The 16,595-nt window shown below is 77.0% G+C and overlaps 16 non-coding genes across 16 annotated transcripts; all 16 read right to left on the bottom strand.

Annotated features, from left to right (window-relative positions):
* Positions 1-12: 12 nt before the first annotated feature.
* LOC149744976 (5S ribosomal RNA) lies at positions 13-131 on the bottom strand. Its single transcript, XR_016390550.1, has one exon. It is a non-coding gene; the product is annotated as a 5S ribosomal RNA (ribosomal RNA).
* Positions 132-1,063: 932 nt separating this feature from the next.
* On the bottom strand, positions 1,064-1,183 carry LOC149744975 (5S ribosomal RNA). Its single transcript, XR_016390280.1, has one exon. It is a non-coding gene; the product is annotated as a 5S ribosomal RNA (ribosomal RNA).
* Positions 1,184-2,116: 933 nt separating this feature from the next.
* Positions 2,117-2,235, bottom strand: LOC149744974 (5S ribosomal RNA). The gene has a single exon (XR_016390549.1). It is a non-coding gene; the product is annotated as a 5S ribosomal RNA (ribosomal RNA).
* A 932-nt stretch (positions 2,236-3,167) lies between these two features.
* On the bottom strand, positions 3,168-3,287 carry LOC149744973 (5S ribosomal RNA). Its single transcript, XR_016390279.1, has one exon. It is a non-coding gene; the product is annotated as a 5S ribosomal RNA (ribosomal RNA).
* Positions 3,288-4,221: 934 nt separating this feature from the next.
* On the bottom strand, positions 4,222-4,340 carry LOC149744972 (5S ribosomal RNA). Its single transcript, XR_016390374.1, has one exon. It is a non-coding gene; the product is annotated as a 5S ribosomal RNA (ribosomal RNA).
* A 933-nt stretch (positions 4,341-5,273) lies between these two features.
* LOC149744971 (5S ribosomal RNA) lies at positions 5,274-5,392 on the bottom strand. Its single transcript, XR_016390548.1, has one exon. It is a non-coding gene; the product is annotated as a 5S ribosomal RNA (ribosomal RNA).
* A 934-nt stretch (positions 5,393-6,326) lies between these two features.
* LOC149744970 (5S ribosomal RNA) lies at positions 6,327-6,445 on the bottom strand. The gene has a single exon (XR_016390547.1). It is a non-coding gene; the product is annotated as a 5S ribosomal RNA (ribosomal RNA).
* A 932-nt stretch (positions 6,446-7,377) lies between these two features.
* Positions 7,378-7,497, bottom strand: LOC149744969 (5S ribosomal RNA). Its single transcript, XR_016390278.1, has one exon. It is a non-coding gene; the product is annotated as a 5S ribosomal RNA (ribosomal RNA).
* A 933-nt stretch (positions 7,498-8,430) lies between these two features.
* Positions 8,431-8,549, bottom strand: LOC149744968 (5S ribosomal RNA). The gene has a single exon (XR_016390546.1). It is a non-coding gene; the product is annotated as a 5S ribosomal RNA (ribosomal RNA).
* Positions 8,550-9,482: 933 nt separating this feature from the next.
* Positions 9,483-9,601, bottom strand: LOC149744967 (5S ribosomal RNA). Its single transcript, XR_016390545.1, has one exon. It is a non-coding gene; the product is annotated as a 5S ribosomal RNA (ribosomal RNA).
* Positions 9,602-10,534: 933 nt separating this feature from the next.
* LOC149744966 (5S ribosomal RNA) lies at positions 10,535-10,653 on the bottom strand. Its single transcript, XR_016390544.1, has one exon. It is a non-coding gene; the product is annotated as a 5S ribosomal RNA (ribosomal RNA).
* Positions 10,654-11,586: 933 nt separating this feature from the next.
* LOC149744965 (5S ribosomal RNA) lies at positions 11,587-11,705 on the bottom strand. Its single transcript, XR_016390543.1, has one exon. It is a non-coding gene; the product is annotated as a 5S ribosomal RNA (ribosomal RNA).
* Positions 11,706-12,637: 932 nt separating this feature from the next.
* On the bottom strand, positions 12,638-12,757 carry LOC149744964 (5S ribosomal RNA). Its single transcript, XR_016390277.1, has one exon. It is a non-coding gene; the product is annotated as a 5S ribosomal RNA (ribosomal RNA).
* Positions 12,758-13,690: 933 nt separating this feature from the next.
* On the bottom strand, positions 13,691-13,809 carry LOC149744963 (5S ribosomal RNA). The gene has a single exon (XR_016389956.1). It is a non-coding gene; the product is annotated as a 5S ribosomal RNA (ribosomal RNA).
* Positions 13,810-14,743: 934 nt separating this feature from the next.
* On the bottom strand, positions 14,744-14,862 carry LOC149744962 (5S ribosomal RNA). The gene has a single exon (XR_016390542.1). It is a non-coding gene; the product is annotated as a 5S ribosomal RNA (ribosomal RNA).
* Positions 14,863-15,794: 932 nt separating this feature from the next.
* On the bottom strand, positions 15,795-15,914 carry LOC149744961 (5S ribosomal RNA). The gene has a single exon (XR_016390276.1). It is a non-coding gene; the product is annotated as a 5S ribosomal RNA (ribosomal RNA).
* Positions 15,915-16,595: the final 681 nt, after the last annotated feature.

Here is a 16,595-nt window from a genome sequence, read left to right as displayed (position 1 = left end):
CGGGAGGCAAAAAGCCTACAGCACCCGGTATTCCCAGGCGGTCTCCCATCCAAGTACTAACCAGGCCCGACCCTGCTTAGCTTCCGAGATCAGACGAGATCGGGCGCGTTCAGGGTGGTATGGCCGTAGACGGGACGGGGACGGCGGGCTGCCTCTTGAGGCCCACTTTCGCTGGCGCTTGCGCCTCACCGCCAGCCTGGCGGTCAGCCCGCCCCGGCAGGACCCCGTCGCCCGCCCAGGCAGGGGGAACGGAGGTCTCGGATACCGGGCGGTGGCGGAGGCGGAGGGTTTGGCCACCCCCTCCCAGCCGAGGGCGGGCGTGACCCAGCGAACCTTTCGGCGCTTGGCGCCCCGCCCAAGATCCGGCCCGTCGCTCACAGGGACGTGGCCCCGGAGGCTTCAGGGCCCGGGGCCCGCGGTCCCTTGGGCATCGCCCCTGCCCGCCCACGCGGCGCTAGGCGCCGCCCAGCCGCAGCCCGGGCCGGCCCTCCTGCCCGACAGCAGCTGGCCCGAAACCACTGGGAGCCACATTCGTGTCGCCACGGCCCCTCAACCCCGGCGAGGCCACCCTTGCCCGCACACCACCCGACGAGCTCAGGAGCCCGCCCCTGGCGGCCGGCAGGCCCGGGGAAGCGGCCCCTGCCCTCGATCCCGCTCCCGCACCCGGCCGCGGCGGCGACACGGCGGGGGGCGGGGCTTTTGCCGGAGGGAGCTGTGGAGGGACACACCCACCGGCACACAGGTGGCGGCCCCGGGGCGGGGCGCCGGTGGGGGCGGCCAGGTGCAGGTCGAGGGGCTCGCTGGCCGAAGGGACGGCAACCGGGCCCGCGGCGGAGCCTGGGTCCGGGCCAGGCACCCTGGGGGCGTCTGGGGTGCGGCTGCCTTCCAGGGCCGCCTTCTGGCCGCCTGGCGGGCCGGGCCGGCGGGGAGCGCCCCCTCCGGCGCGTGCGCCGTGGTGGGAGGGGCCTGAGGAGGAGGGGCCTGCAGCGGGGCCCCGGCGCGGGCGGAGCCGGCGGCCACCGCCCGCGGGCGAGTAAAGGAGAAGGCGGAGCGGGAGGCAAAAAGCCTACAGCACCCGGTATTCCCAGGCGGTCTCCCATCCAAGTACTAACCAGGCCCGACCCTGCTTAAGCTTCCGAGATCAGACGAGATCGGGCGCGTTCAGGGTGGTATGGCCGTAGACGGGACGGGGACGGCGGGCTGCCTCTTGAGGCCCACTTTCGCTGGCGCTTGCGCCTCACCGCCAGCCTGGCGGTCAGCCCGCCCCGGCAGGACCCCGTCGCCCGCCCAGGCAGGGGGAACGGAGGTCTCGGGTACCGGGCGGTGGCGGAGGCGGAGGATTTGGCCACCCCCTCCCAGCTGAGGGCGGGCGTGACCCAGCGAACCCTTCGGCGCTTGGCGCCCCGCCCAAGATCCGGCCCGTCGCTCACAGGGACGTGGCCCCGGAGGCTTCAGGGCCCGGGGCCCGCGGTCCCTTGGGCATCGCCCCTGCCCGCCCACGCGGCGCTAGGCGCCGCCCAGCCGCAGCCCGGGCCGGCCCTCCTGCCCGACAGCAGCTGGCCCGAAGCCACTGGGAGCCACCATCGTGTCGCCACGGCCCCTCAGCCCCGGCGAGGCCACCCTTGCCCGCACACCACCCGCCGGGCTCAGTAGCCCGCCCCTGGCGGCCGGCAGGCCCAGGGAAGCGGCCCCGGCCCTCGATCCCGCTCCCGCACCCGGCCGCGGCGGCGACACGGCGGGGGGCGGGGCTTTTGCCGGAGGGAGCTGTGGAGGGACACACCCATGGGCACACAGGTGGCGGCCCCGGGGCGGGGCGCCGGTGGGGGCGGCCAGGTGCAGGTCGAGGGGCTCGCTGGCCGAAGGGACGGCAACCGGGCCCGCGGCGGAGCCTGGGTCCGGGCCAGGCACCCCGGGGGCGTCTGGGGTGCGGCTGCCTTCCAGGGCCGCCTTCTGGCCGCCTGGCGGGCCGGGCCGGCGGGGAGCGCCCCCTCTGGCGCGCGCGCCGTGGTGCGAGGGGCCTGAGGAGGCGGGGCCTGCAGCGGAGCCCCGGCGCGGGCGGAGCCGGCGGCCACCGCCCGCGGGCGAGTTCAAGGAGAAGGCGGAGCGGGAGGCAAAAAGCCTACAGCACCCGGTATTCCCAGGCGGTCTCCCATCCAAGTACTAACCAGGCCCGACCCTGCTTAGCTTCCGAGATCAGACGAGATCGGGCGCGTTCAGGGTGGTATGGCCGTAGACGGGACGGGGACGGCGGGCTGCCTCTTGAGGCCCACTTTCGCTGGCGCTTGCGCCTCACCGCCAGCCTGGCGGTCAGCCCGCCCCGGCAGGACCCCGTCGCCCGCCCAGGCAGGGGGAACGGAGGTCTCGGATACCGGGCGGTGGCGGAGGCGGAGGGTTTGGCCACCCCCTCCCAGCCGAGGGCGGGCGTGACCCAGCGAACCTTTCGGCGCTTGGCGCCCCGCCCAAGATCCGGCCCGTCGCTCACAGGGACGTGGCCCCGGAGGCTTCAGGGCCCGGGGCCCGCGGTCCCTTGGGCATCGCCCCTGCCCGCCCACGCGGCGCTAGGCGCCGCCCAGCCGCAGCCCGGGCCGGCCCTCCTGCCCGACAGCAGCTGGCCCGAAACCACTGGGAGCCACATTCGTGTCGCCACGGCCCCTCAACCCCGGCGAGGCCACCCTTGCCCGCACACCACCCGACGAGCTCAGGAGCCCGCCCCTGGCGGCCGGCAGGCCCGGGGAAGCGGCCCCTGCCCTCGATCCCGCTCCCGCACCCGGCCGCGGCGGCGACACGGCGGGGGGCGGGGCTTTTGCCGGAGGGAGCTGTGGAGGGACACACCCACCGGCACACAGGTGGCGGCCCCGGGGCGGGGCGCCGGTGGGGGCGGCCAGGTGCAGGTCGAGGGGCTCGCTGGCCGAAGGGACGGCAACCGGGCCCGCGGCGGAGCCTGGGTCCGGGCCAGGCACCCTGGGGGCGTCTGGGGTGCGGCTGCCTTCCAGGGCCGCCTTCTGGCCGCCTGGCGGGCCGGGCCGGCGGGGAGCGCCCCCTCCGGCGCGTGCGCCGTGGTGGGAGGGGCCTGAGGAGGAGGGGCCTGCAGCGGGGCCCCGGCGCGGGCGGAGCCGGCGGCCACCGCCCGCGGGCGAGTAAAGGAGAAGGCGGAGCGGGAGGCAAAAAGCCTACAGCACCCGGTATTCCCAGGCGGTCTCCCATCCAAGTACTAACCAGGCCCGACCCTGCTTAAGCTTCCGAGATCAGACGAGATCGGGCGCGTTCAGGGTGGTATGGCCGTAGACGGGGGCGGGGACGGCGGGCTGCCTCTTGAGGCCCACTTTCGCTGGCGCTTGCGCCTCACCGCCAGCCTGGCGGTCAGCCCGCCCCGGCAGGACCCCGTCGCCCGCCCAGGCAGGGGGAACGGAGGTCTCGGGTACCGGGCGGTGGCGGAGGCGGAGGGTTTGGCCACCCCCTCCCAGCCGAGGGCGGGCGTGACCCAGCGAACCCTTCGGCGCTTGGCGCCCCGCCCAAGATCCGGCCCGTCGCTCACAGGGACGTGGCCCCGGAGGCTTCAGGGCCCGGGGCCCGCGGTCCCTTGGGCATCGCCCCTGCCCGCCCACGCGGCGCTAGGCGCCGCCCAGCCGCAGCCCGGGCCGGCCCTCCTGCCCGACAGCAGCTGGCCCGAAGCCACTGGGAGCCACCATCGTGTCGCCACGGCCCCTCAGCCACGGCGAGGCCACCCTTGCCCGCACACCACCCGCCGAGCTCAGGAGCCCGCCCCTGGCGGCCGGCAGGCCCGGGGAAGCGGCCCCTGCCCTCGATCCCGCTCCCGCACCCGGCCGCGGCGGCGACACGGCGGGGGGCGGGGCTTTTGCCGGAGGGAGCTGTGGAGGGACACACCCACCGGCACACAGGTGGCGGCCCCGGGGCGGGGCGCCGGTGGGGGCGGCCAGGTGCAGGTCGAGGGGCTCGCTGGCCGAAGGGACGGCAACCGGGCCCGCGGCGGAGCCTGGGTCCGGGCCAGGCACCCTGGGGGCGTCTGGGGTGCGGCTGCCTTCCAGGGCCGCCTTCTGGCCGCCTGGCGGGCCGGGCCGGCGGGGAGCGCCCCCTCCGGCGCGCGCGCCGTGGTGGGAGGGGCCAGAGGAGGAGGGGCCTGCAGCGGGGCCCCGGCGCGGGCGGAGCCGGCGGCCACCGCCCGCGGGCGAGTTAAAGGAGAAGGCGGAGCGGGAGGCAAAAAGCCTACAGCACCCGGTATTCCCAGGCGGTCTCCCATCCAAGTACTAACCAGGCCCGACCCTGCTTAGCTTCCGAGATCAGACGAGATCGGGCGCGTTCAGGGTTGTATGGCCGTTGACGGGGGCGGGGACGGCGGGCTGCCTCTTGAGGCCCACTTTCGCTGGCGCTTGCGCCTCACCGCCAGCCTGGCGGTCAGCCCGCCCCGGCAGGACCCCGTCGCCCGCCCAGGCAGGGGGAACGGAGGTCTCGGGTACCGGCCGGTGGTGGAGGCGGAGGGTTTGGCCACCCCCTCCCAGCCGAGGGTGGGCGTGACCCAGCGAACACTTCGGCGCTTGGCGCCCCGCCAAGATCCCGCCCGTCGCTCACAGGGACGTGGCCCCGGAGGCTTCAGGGCCCGGGGCCCGCGGTCCCTTGGGCATCGCCCCTGCCCGCCCACGCGGCGCTAGGAGCCGCCCAGCCGCAGCCCGGGCCGGCCCTCCTGCCCGACAGCGGCTGGCCCGAAGCCACTGGGAGCCACCATCGTGTCGCCACGGCCCCTCAGCCCCGGCGAGGCCACCCTTGCCCGCACACCACCCGCCGGGCTCAGTAGCCCGCCCCTGGCGGCCGGCAGGCCCGGGGAAGCGGCCCCGGCCCTCGATCCCGCTCCCGCACCCGGCCGCGGCGGCGACACGGCGGGGGGCGGGGCTTTTGCCGGAGGGAGCTGTGGAGGGACACACCCACCGGCACACAGGTGGCGGCCCCGGGGCGGGGCGCCGGTGGGGGCGGCCAGGTGCAGGTCGAGGGGCTCGCTGGCCGAAGGGACGGCAACCGGGCCCGCGGCGGAGCCTGGGTCCGGGCCAGGCACCCCGGGGGCGTCTGGGGTGCGGCTGCCTTCCAGGGCCGCCTTCTGGCCGCCTGGCGGGCCGGGCCGGCGGGGAGCGCCCCCTCCGGCGCGCGCGCCGTGGTGGGAGGGGCCTGAGGAGGCGGGGCCTGCAGCGGGGCCCCGGCGCGGGCGGAGCCGGCGGCCACCGCCCGCGGGCGAGTTAAAGGAGAAGGCGGAGCGGGAGGCAAAAAGCCTACAGCACCCGGTATTCCCAGGCGGTCTCCCATCCAAGTACTAACCAGGCCCGACCCTGCTTAGCTTCCGAGATCAGACGAGATCGGGCGCGTTCAGGGTGGTATGGCCGTAGACGGCGGCGGGGACGGCGGGCTGCCTCTTGAGGCCCACTTTGGCTGGCGCTTGCGCCTCACCGCCAGCCTGGCGGTCAGCCCGCCCCGGCAGGACCCCGTCGCCCGCCCAGGCAGGGGGAACGGAGGTCTCGGGTACCGGGCGGTGGCGGAGGCGGAGGATTTGGCCACCCCCTCCCAGCTGAGGGCGGGCGTGACCCAGCGAACCCTTCGGCGCTTGGCGCCCCGCCCAAGATCCGGCCCGTCGCTCACAGGGACGTGGCCCCGGAGGCTTCAGGGCCCGGGGCCCGCGGTCCCTTGGGCATCGCCCCTGCCCGCCCACGCGGCGCTAGGCGCCGCCCAGCCGCAGCCCGGGCCGGCCCTCCTGCCCGACAGCAGCTGGCCCGAAGCCACTGGGAGCCACCATCGTGTCGCCACGGCCCCTCAGCCCCGGCGAGGCCACCCTTGCCCGCACACCACCCGCCGGGCTCAGTAGCCCGCCCCTGGCGGCCGGCAGGCCCAGGGAAGCGGCCCCGGCCCTCGATCCCGCTCCCGCACCCGGCCGCGGCGGCGACACGGCGGGGGGCGGGGCTTTTGCCGGAGGGAGCTGTGGAGGGACACACCCACCGGCACACAGGTGGCGGCCCCGGGGCGGGGCGCCGGTGGGGGCGGCCAGGTGCAGGTCGAGGGGCTCGCTGGCCGAAGGGACGGCAACCGGGCCCGCGGCGGAGCCTGGGTCCGGGCCAGGCACCCCGGGGGCGTCTGGGGTGCGGCTGCCTTCCAGGGCCGCCTTCTGGCCCCCTGGCGGGCCGGGCCGGCGGGGAGCGCCCCCTCCGGCGCGCGCGCCGTGGTGGGAGGGGCCTGAGGAGGCGGGGCCTGCAGCGGGGCCCCGGCGCGGGCGGAGCCGGCGGCCCCCGCCCGCGGGCGAGTTAAAGGAGAAGGCGGAGCGGGAGGCAAAAAGCCTACAGCACCCGGTATTCCCAGGCGGTCTCCCATCCAAGTACTAACCAGGCCCGACCCTGCTTAGCTTCCGAGATCAGACGAGATCGGGCGCGTTCAGGGTGGTATGGCCGTAGACGGGACGGGGACGGCGGGCTGCCTCTTGAGGCCCACTTTCGCTGGCGCTTGCGCCTCACCGCCAGCCTGGCGGTCAGCCCGCCCCGGCAGGACCCCGTCGCCCGCCCAGGCAGGGGGAACGGAGGTCTCGGGTACCGGGCGGTGGCGGAGGCGGAGGGTTTGGCCACCCCCTCCCAGCCGAGGGCGGGCGTGACCCAGCGAACCTTTCGGCGCTTGGCGCCCCGCCCAAGATCCGGCCCGTCGCTCACAGGGACGTGGCCCCGGAGGCTTCAGGGCCCGGGGCCCGCGGTCCCTTGGGCATCGCCCCTGCCCGCCCACGCGGCGCTAGGCGCCGCCCAGCCGCAGCCCGGGCCGGCCCTCCTGCCCGACAGCAGCTGGCCCGAAACCACTGGGAGCCACCATCGTGTCGCCACGGCCCCTCAGCCCCGGCGAGGCCACCCTTGCCCGCACACCACCCGCCGAGCTCAGGAGCCCGCCCCTGGCGGCCGGCAGGCCCGGGGAAGCGGCCCCTGCCCTCGATCCCGCTCCCGCACCCGGCCGCGGCTGCGACACGGCGGGGGGCGGGGCTTTTGCCGGAGGGAGCTGTGGAGGGACACACCCACCGGCACACAGGTGGCGGCCCCGGGGCGGGGCGCTGGAGGGGGCGGCCAGGTGCAGGTCGAGGGGCTCGCTGGCCGAAGTGACGGCAACCGGGCCCGCGGCGGAGCCTGGGTCCGGGCCAGGCACCCTGGGGGCGTCTGGGGTGCGGCTGCCTTCCAGGGCCGCCTTCTGGCCGCCTGGCGGGCCGGGCCGGCGGGGAGCGCCCCCTCCGGCGCGTGCGCCGTGGTGGGAGGGGCCTGAGGAGGAGGGGCCTGCAGCGGGGCCCCGGCGCGGGCGGAGCCGGCGGCCACCGCCCGCGGGCGAGTAAAGGAGAAGGCGGAGCGGGAGGCAAAAAGCCTACAGCACCCGGTATTCCCAGGCGGTCTCCCATCCAAGTACTAACCAGGCCCGACCCTGCTTAAGCTTCCGAGATCAGACGAGATCGGGCGCGTTCAGGGTGGTATGGCCGTAGACGGGGGCGGGGACGGCGGGCTGCCTCTTGAGGCCCACTTTCGCTGGCGCTTGCGCCTCACCGCCAGCCTGGCGGTCAGCCCGCCCCGGCAGGACCCCGTCGCCCGCCCAGGCAGGGGGAACGGAGGTCTCGGGTACCGGGCGGTGGCGGAGGCGGAGGGTTTGGCCACCCCCTCCCAGCCGAGGGCGGGCGTGACCCAGCGAACCCTTCGGCGCTTGGCGCCCCGCCAAGATCCCGCCCGTCGCTCACAGGGACGTGGCCCCGGAGGCTTCAGGGCCCGGGGCCCACGGTCCCTTGGGCATCGCCCCTGCCCGCCCACGCGGCGCTAGGCGCCGCCCGGCCGCAGCCCGGGCCGGCCCTCCTGCCCGACAGCAGCTGGCCCGAAGCCACTGGGAGCCACCATCGTGTCGCCACGGCCCCTCAGCCCCGGCGAGGCCACCCTTGCCCGCACACCACCCGCCGGGCTCAGGAGCCCGCCCCTGGCGGCCGGCAGGCCCGGGGAAGCGGCCCCTGCCCTCGATCCCGCTCCCGCACCCGGCCGCGGCGGCGACACGGCGGGGGGCGGGGCTTTTGCCGGAGGGAGCTGTGGAGGGACACACCCACCGGCACACAGGTGGCGGCCCCGGGGCGGGGCGCCGGTGGGGGCGGCCAGGTGCAGGTCGAGGGGCTCGCTGGCCGAAGGGACGGCAACCGGGCCCGCGGCGGAGCCTGGGTCCGGGCCAGGCACCCCGGGGGCGTCTGGGGTGCGGCTGCCTTCCAGGGCCGCCTTCTGGCCGCCTGGCGGGCCGGGCCGGCGGGGAGCGCCCCCTCCGGCGCGCGCGCCGTGGTGGGAGGGGCCTGAGGAGGCGGGGCCTGCAGCGGGGCCCCGGCGCGGGCGGAGCCGGCGGCCACCGCCCGCGGGCGAGTTAAAGGAGAAGGCGGAGCGGGAGGCAAAAAGCCTACAGCACCCGGTATTCCCAGGCGGTCTCCCATCCAAGTACTAACCAGGCCCGACCCTGCTTAGCTTCCGAGATCAGACGAGATCGGGCGCGTTCAGGGTGGTATGGCCGTAGACGGCGGCGGGGACGGCGGGCTGCCTCTTGAGGCCCACTTTGGCTGGCGCTTGCGCCTCACTGCCAGCCTGGCGGTCAGCCCGCCCCGGCAGGACCCCGTCGCCCGCCCAGGCAGGGGGAACGGAGGTCTCGGGTACCGGGCGGTGGCGGAGGCGGAGGGTTTGGCCACCCCCTCCCAGCCGAGGGCGGGCGTGACCCAGCGAACCCTTCGGCGCTTGGCGCCCCGCCCAAGATCCGGCCCGTCGCTCACAGGGACGTGGCCCCGGAGGCTTCAGGGCCCGGGGCCCGCGGTCCCTTGGGCATCGCCCCTGCCCGCCCACGCGGCGCTAGGCGCCGCCCAGCCGCAGCCCGGGCCGGCCCTCCTGCCCGACAGCAGCTGGCCCGAAGCCACTGGGAGCCACCATCGTGTCGCCACGGCCCCTCAGCCCCGGCGAGGCCACCCTTGCCCGCACACCAGCCGCCGAGCTCAGGAGCCCGCCCCTGGCGGCCGGCAGGCCCGGGGAAGCGGCCCCTGCCCTCGATCCCGCTCCCGCACCCGGCCGCGGCGGCGACACGGCGGGGGTCGGGGCTTTTGCCGGAGGGAGCTGTGGAGGGACACACCCACCGGCACACAGGTGGCGGCCCCGGGGCGGGGCGCCGGTGGGGGCGGCCAGGTGCAGGTCGAGGGGCTCGCTGGCCGAAGGGACGGCAACCGGGCCCGCGGCGGAGCCTGGGTCCGGGCCAGGCACCCTGGGGGCGTCTGGGGTGCGGCTGCCTTCCAGGGCCGCCTTCTGGCCGCCTGGCGGGCCGGGCCGGCGGGGAGCGCCCCCTCCGGCGCGTGCGCCGTGGTGGGAGGGGCCTGAGGAGGAGGGGCCTGCAGCGGGGCCCCGGCGCGGGCGGAGCCGGCGGCCACCGCCCGCGGGCGAGTAAAGGAGAAGGCGGAGCGGGAGGCAAAAAGCCTACAGCACCCGGTATTCCCAGGCGGTCTCCCATCCAAGTACTAACCAGGCCCGACCCTGCTTAGCTTCCGAGATCAGACGAGATCGGGCGCGTTCAGGGTGGTATGGCCGTAGACGGGACGGGGACGGCGGGCTGCCTCTTGAGGCCCACTTTCGCTGGCGCTTGCGCCTCACCGCCAGCCTGGCGGTCAGCCCGCCCCGGCAGGACCCCGTCGCCCGCCCAGGCAGGGGGAACGGAGGTCTCGGGTACCGGGCGGTGGCGGAGGCGGAGGATTTGGCCACCCCCTCCCAGCTGAGGGCGGGCGTGACCCAGCGAACCCTTCGGCGCTTGGCGCCCCGCCCAAGATCCGGCCCGTCGCTCACAGGGACGTGGCCCCGGAGGCTTCAGGGCCCGGGGCCCGCGGTCCCTTGGGCATCGCCCCTGCCCGCCCACGCGGCGCTAGGCGCCGCCCAGCCGCAGCCCGGGCCGGCCCTCCTGCCCGACAGCAGCTGGCCCGAAGCCACTGGGAGCCACCATCGTGTCGCCACGGCCCCTCAGCCCCGGCGAGGCCACCCTTGCCCGCACACCACCCGCCGGGCTCAGTAGCCCGCCCCTGGCGGCCGGCAGGCCCAGGGAAGCGGCCCCGGCCCTCGATCCCGCTCCCGCACCCGGCCGCGGCGGCGACACGGCGGGGGGCGGGGCTTTTGCCGGAGGGAGCTGTGGAGGGACACACCCACCGGCACACAGGTGGCGGCCCCGGGGCGGGGCGCCGGTGGGGGCGGCCAGGTGCAGGTCGAGGGGCTCGCTGGCCGAAGGGACGGCAACCGGGCCCGCGGCGGAGCCTGGGTCCGGGCCAGGCACCCCGGGGGCGTCTGGGGTGCGGCTGCCTTCCAGGGCCGCCTTCTGGCCGCCTGGCGGGCCGGGCCGGCGGGGAGCGCCCCCTCTGGCGCGCGCGCCGTGGTGCGAGGGGCCTGAGGAGGCGGGGCCTGCAGCGGAGCCCCGGCGCGGGCGGAGCCGGCGGCCACCGCCCGCGGGCGAGTTCAAGGAGAAGGCGGAGCGGGAGGCAAAAAGCCTACAGCACCCGGTATTCCCAGGCGGTCTCCCATCCAAGTACTAACCAGGCCCGACCCTGCTTAGCTTCCGAGATCAGACGAGATCGGGCGCGTTCAGGGTGGTATGGCCGTAGACGGGACGGGGACGGCGGGCTGCCTCTTGAGGCCCACTTTCGCTGGCGCTTGCGCCTCACCGCCAGCCTGGCGGTCAGCCCGCCCCGGCAGGACCCCGTCGCCCGCCCAGGCAGGGGGAACGGAGGTCTCGGGTACCGGGCGGTGGCGGAGGCGGAGGATTTGGCCACCCCCTCCCAGCTGAGGGCGGGCGTGACCCAGCGAACCCTTCGGCGCTTGGCGCCCCGCCCAAGATCCGGCCCGTCGCTCACAGGGACGTGGCCCCGGAGGCTTCAGGGCCCGGGGCCCGCGGTCCCTTGGGCATCGCCCCTGCCCGCCCACGCGGCGCTAGGCGCCGCCCAGCCGCAGCCCGGGCCGGCCCTCCTGCCCGACAGCAGCTGGCCCGAAGCCACTGGGAGCCACCATCGTGTCGCCACGGCCCCTCAGCCCCGGCGAGGCCACCCTTGCCCGCACACCACCCGCCGGGCTCAGTAGCCCGCCCCTGGCGGCCGGCAGGCCCAGGGAAGCGGCCCCGGCCCTCGATCCCGCTCCCGCACCCGGCCGCGGCGGCGACACGGCGGGGGGCGGGGCTTTTGCCGGAGGGAGCTGTGGAGGGACACACCCACCGGCACACAGGTGGCGGCCCCGGGGCGGGGCGCCGGTGGGGGCGGCCAGGTGCAGGTCGAGGGGCTCGCTGGCCGAAGGGACGGCAACCGGGCCCGCGGCGGAGCCTGGGTCCGGGCCAGGCACCCCGGGGGCGTCTGGGGTGCGGCTGCCTTCCAGGGCCGCCTTCTGGCCGCCTGGCGGGCCGGGCCGGCGGGGAGCGCCCCCTCTGGCGCGCGCGCCGTGGTGCGAGGGGCCTGAGGAGGCGGGGCCTGCAGCGGAGCCCCGGCGCGGGCGGAGCCGGCGGCCACCGCCCGCGGGCGAGTTCAAGGAGAAGGCGGAGCGGGAGGCAAAAAGCCTACAGCACCCGGTATTCCCAGGCGGTCTCCCATCCAAGTACTAACCAGGCCCGACCCTGCTTAGCTTCCGAGATCAGACGAGATCGGGCGCGTTCAGGGTGGTATGGCCGTAGACGGGACGGGGACGGCGGGCTGCCTCTTGAGGCCCACTTTCGCTGGCGCTTGCGCCTCACCGCCAGCCTGGCGGTCAGCCCGCCCCGGCAGGACCCCGTCGCCCGCCCAGGCAGGGGGAACGGAGGTCTCGGGTACCGGGCGGTGGCGGAGGCGGAGGGTTTGGCCACCCCCTCCCAGCCGAGGGCGGGCGTGACCCAGCGAACCTTTCGGCGCTTGGCGCCCCGCCCAAGATCCGGCTCGTCGCTCACAGGGACGTGGCCCCGGAGGCTTCAGGGCCCGGGGCCCGCGGTCCCTTGGGCATCGCCCCTGCCCGCCCACGCGGCGCTAGGCGCCGCCCAGCCGCAGCCCGGGCCGGCCCTCCTGCCCGACAGCAGCTGGCCCGAAACCACTGGGAGCCACCATCGTGTCGCCACGGCCCCTCAGCCCCGGCGAGGCCACCCTTGCCCGCACACCACCCGCCGAGCTCAGGAGCCCGCCCCTGGCGGCCGGCAGGCCCGGGGAAGCGGCCCCTGCCCTCGATCCCGCTCCCGCACCCGGCCGCGGCTGCGACACGGCGGGGGGCGGGGCTTTTGCCGGAGGGAGCTGTGGAGGGACACACCCACCGGCACACAGGTGGCGGCCCCGGGGCGGGGCGCTGGAGGGGGCGGCCAGGTGCAGGTCGAGGGGCTCGCTGGCCGAAGTGACGGCAACCGGGCCCGCGGCGGAGCCTGGGTCCGGGCCAGGCACCCTGGGGGCGTCTGGGGTGCGGCTGCCTTCCAGGGCCGCCTTCTGGCCGCCTGGCGGGCCGGGCCGGCGGGGAGCGCCCCCTCCGGCGCGTGCGCCGTGGTGGGAGGGGCCTGAGGAGGAGGGGCCTGCAGCGGGGCCCCGGCGCGGGCGGAGCCGGCGGCCACCGCCCGCGGGCGAGTAAAGGAGAAGGCGGAGCGTGAGGCAAAAAGCCTACAGCACCCGGTATTCCCAGGCGGTCTCCCATCCAAGTACTAACCAGGCCCGACCCTGCTTAAGCTTCCGAGATCAGACGAGATCGGGCGCGTTCAGGGTGGTATGGCCGTAGACGGGGGCGGGGACGGCGGGCTGCCTCTTGAGGCCCACTTTCGCTGGCGCTTGCGCCTCACCGCCAGCCTGGCGGTCAGCCCGCCCCGGCAGGACCCCGTCGCCCGCCCAGGCAGGGGGAACGGAGGTCTCGGGTACCGGGCGGTGGCGGAGGCGGAGGGTTTGGCCACCCCCTCCCAGCCGAGGGCGGGCGTGACCCAGCGAACCCTTCGGCGCTTGGCGCCCCGCCAAGATCCCGCCCGTCGCTCACAGGGACGTGGCCCCGGAGGCTTCAGGGCCCGGGGCCCACGGTCCCTTGGGCATCGCCCCTGCCCGCCCACGCGGCGCTAGGCGCCGCCCGGCCGCAGCCCGGGCCGGCCCTCCTGCCCGACAGCAGCTGGCCCGAAGCCACTGGGAGCCACCATCGTGTCGCCACGGCCCCTCAGCCCCGGCGAGGCCACCCTTGCCCGCACACCACCCGCCGGGCTCAGGAGCCCGCCCCTGGCGGCCGGCAGGCCCGGGGAAGCGGCCCCTGCCCTCGATCCCGCTCCCGCACCCGGCCGCGGCGGCGACACGGCGGGGGGCGGGGCTTTTGCCGGAGGGAGCTGTGGAGGGACACACCCACCGGCACACAGGTGGCGGCCCCGGGGCGGGGCGCCGGTGGGGTCGGCCAGGTGCAGGCCGAGGGGCTCGCTGGCCGAAGGGACGGCAACCGGGCCCGCGGCGGAGCCTGGGTCCGGGCCAGGCACCCCGGGGGCGTCTGGGGTGCGGCTGCCTTCCAGGGCCGCCTTCTGGCCCCCTGGCGGGCCGGGCCGGCGGGGAGCGCCCCCTCCGGCGCGCGCGCCGTGGTGGGAGGGGCCTGAGGAGGCGGGGCCTGCAGCGGGGCCCCGGCGCGGGCGGAGCCGGCGGCCCCCGCCCGCGGGCGAGTTAAAGGAGAAGGCGGAGCGGGAGGCAAAAAGCCTACAGCACCCGGTATTCCCAGGCGGTCTCCCATCCAAGTACTAACCAGGGCCGACCCTGCTTAGCTTCCGAGATCAGACGAGATCGGGCGCGTTCAGGGTGGTATGGCCGTAGACGGGGGCGGGGACGGCGGGCTGCCTCTTGAGGCCCACTTTCGCTGGCGCTTGCGCCTCACCGCCAGCCTGGCGGTCAGCCCGCCCCGGCAGGACCCCGTCGCCCGCCCAGGCAGGGGGAACGGAGGTCTCGGGTACCGGGCGGTGGCGGAGGCGGAGGGTTTGGCCACCCCCTCCCAGCCGAGGGCGGGCGTGACCCAGCGAACCCTTCGGCGCTTGGCGCCCCGCCCAAGATCCGGCCCGTCGCTCACAGGGACGTGGCCCCGGAGGCTTCAGGGCCCGGGGCCCGCGGTCCCTTGGGCATCGCCCCTGCCCGCCCACGCGGCGCTAGGCGCCGCCCAGCCGCAGCCCGGGCCGGCCCTCCTGCCCGACAGCAGCTGGCCCGAAGCCACTGGGAGCCACCATCGTGTCGCCACGGCCCCTCAGCCCCGGCGAGGCCACCCTTGCCCGCACACCACCCGCCGAGCTCAGGAGCCCGCCCCTGGCGGCCGGCAGGCCCGGGGAAGCGGCCCCTGCCCTCGATCCCGCTCCCGCACCCGGCCGCGGCGGCGACACGGCGGGGGGCGGGGCTTTTGCCGGAGGGAGCTGTGGAGGGACACACCCACCGGCACACAGGTGGCGGCCCCGGGGCGGGGCGCCGGTGGGGGCGGCCAGGTGCAGGTCGAGGGGCTCGCTGGCCGAAGGGACGGCAACCGGGCCCGCGGCGGAGCCTGGGTCCGGGCCAGGCACCCCGGGGGCGTCTGGGGTGCGGCTGCCTTCCAGGGCCGCCTTCTGGCCGCCTGGCGGGCCGGGCCGGCGGGGAGCGCCCCCTCTGGCGCGCGCGCCGTGGTGCGAGGGGCCTGAGGAGGCGGGGCCTGCAGCGGAGCCCCGGCGCGGGCGGAGCCGGCGGCCACCGCCCGCCGGCGAGTTCAAGGAGAAGGCGGAGCGGGAGGCAAAAAGCCTACAGCACCCGGTATTCCCAGGCGGTCTCCCATCCAAGTACTAACCAGGCCCGACCCTGCTTAGCTTCCGAGATCAGACGAGATCGGGCGCGTTCAGGGTGGTATGGCCGTAGACGGGACGGGGACGGCGGGCTGCCTCTTGAGGCCCACTTTCGCTGGCGCTTGCGCCTCACCGCCAGCCTGGCGGTCAGCCCGCCCCGGCAGGACCCCGTCGCCCGCCCAGGCAGGGGGAACGGAGGTCTCGGGTACCGGGCGGTGGCGGAGGCGGAGGGTTTGGCCACCCCCTCCCAGCCGAGGGCGGGCGTGACCCAGCGAACCTTTCGGCGCTTGGCGCCCCGCCCAAGATCCGGCCCGTCGCTCACAGGGACGTGGCCCCGGAGGCTTCAGGGCCCGGGGCCCGCGGTCCCTTGGGCATCGCCCCTGCCCGCCCACGCGGCGCTAGGCGCCGCCCAGCCGCAGCCCGGGCCGGCCCTCCTGCCCGACAGCAGCTGGCCCGAAACCACTGGGAGCCACCATCGTGTCGCCACGGCCCCTCAGCCCCGGCGAGGCCACCCTTGCCCGCACACCACCCGACGAGCTCAGGAGCCCGCCCCTGGCGGCCGGCAGGCCCGGGGAAGCGGCCCCTGCCCTCGATCCCGCTCCCGCACCCGGCCGCGGCTGCGACACGGCGGGGGGCGGGGCTTTTGCCGGAGGGAGCTGTGGAGGGACACACCCACCGGCACACAGGTGGCGGCCCCGGGGCGGGGCGCTGGTGGGGGCGGCCAGGTGCAGGTCGAGGGGCTCGCTGGCCGAAGGGACGGCAACCGGGCCCGCGGCGGAGCCTGGGTCCGGGCCAGGCACCCTGGGGGCGTCTGGGGTGCGGCTGCCTTCCAGGGCCGCCTTCTGGCCGCCTGGCGGGCCGGGCCGGCGGGGAGCGCCCCCTCCGGCGCGTGCGCCGTGGTGGGAGGGGCCTGAGGAGGAGGGGCCTGCAGCGGGGCCCCGGCGCGGGCGGAGCCGGCGGCCACCGCCCGCGGGCGAGTAAAGGAGAAGGCGGAGCGGGAGGCAAAAAGCCTACAGCACCCGGTATTCCCAGGCGGTCTCCCATCCAAGTACTAACCAGGCCCGACCCTGCTTAAGCTTCCGAGATCAGACGAGATCGGGCGCGTTCAGGGTGGTATGGCCGTAGACGGGGGCGGGGACGGCGGGCTGCCTCTTGAGGCCCACTTTCGCTGGCGCTTGCGCCTCACCGCCAGCCTGGCGGTCAGCCCGCCCCGGCAGGACCCCGTCGCCCGCCCAGGCAGGGGGAACGGAGGTCTCGGGTACCGGGCGGTGGCGGAGGCGGAGGGTTTGGCCACCCCCTCCCAGCCGAGGGCGGGCGTGACCCAGCGAACCCTTCGGCGCTTGGCGCCCCGCCCAAGATCCGGCCCGTCGCTCACAGGGACGTGGCCCCGGAGGCTTCAGGGCCCGGGGCCCACGGTCCCTTGGGCATCGCCCCTGCCCGCCCACGCGGCGCTAGGCGCCGCCCGGCCGCAGCCCGGGCCGGCCCTCCTGCCCGACAGCAGCTGGCCCGAAGCCACTGGGAGCCACCATCGTGTCGCCACGGCCCCTCAGCCCCGGCGAGGCCACCCTTGCCCGCACACCACCCGCCGGGCTCAGGAGCCCGCCCCTGGCGGCCGGCAGGCCCGGGGAAGCGGCCCCTGCCCTCGATCCCGCTCCCGCACCCGGCCGCGGCGGCGACACGGCGGGGGGCGGGGCTTTTGCCGGAGGGAGCTGTGGAGGGACACACCCACCGGCACACAGGTGGCGGCCCCGGGGCGGGGCGCCGGTGGGGGCGGCCAGGTGCAGGTCGAGGGGCTCGCTGGCCGAAGG

Source organism: Delphinapterus leucas, chromosome 19, assembly GCF_059928025.1.
Source record: "Delphinapterus leucas isolate spDelLeu-1000000601 "Yukka" chromosome 19, BTC_Dleu_Yukka2, whole genome shotgun sequence".
NCBI lineage: Eukaryota > Metazoa > Chordata > Mammalia > Artiodactyla > Monodontidae > Delphinapterus > Delphinapterus leucas.
This window is presented reverse-complemented; position numbering and strand designations above follow the sequence as displayed.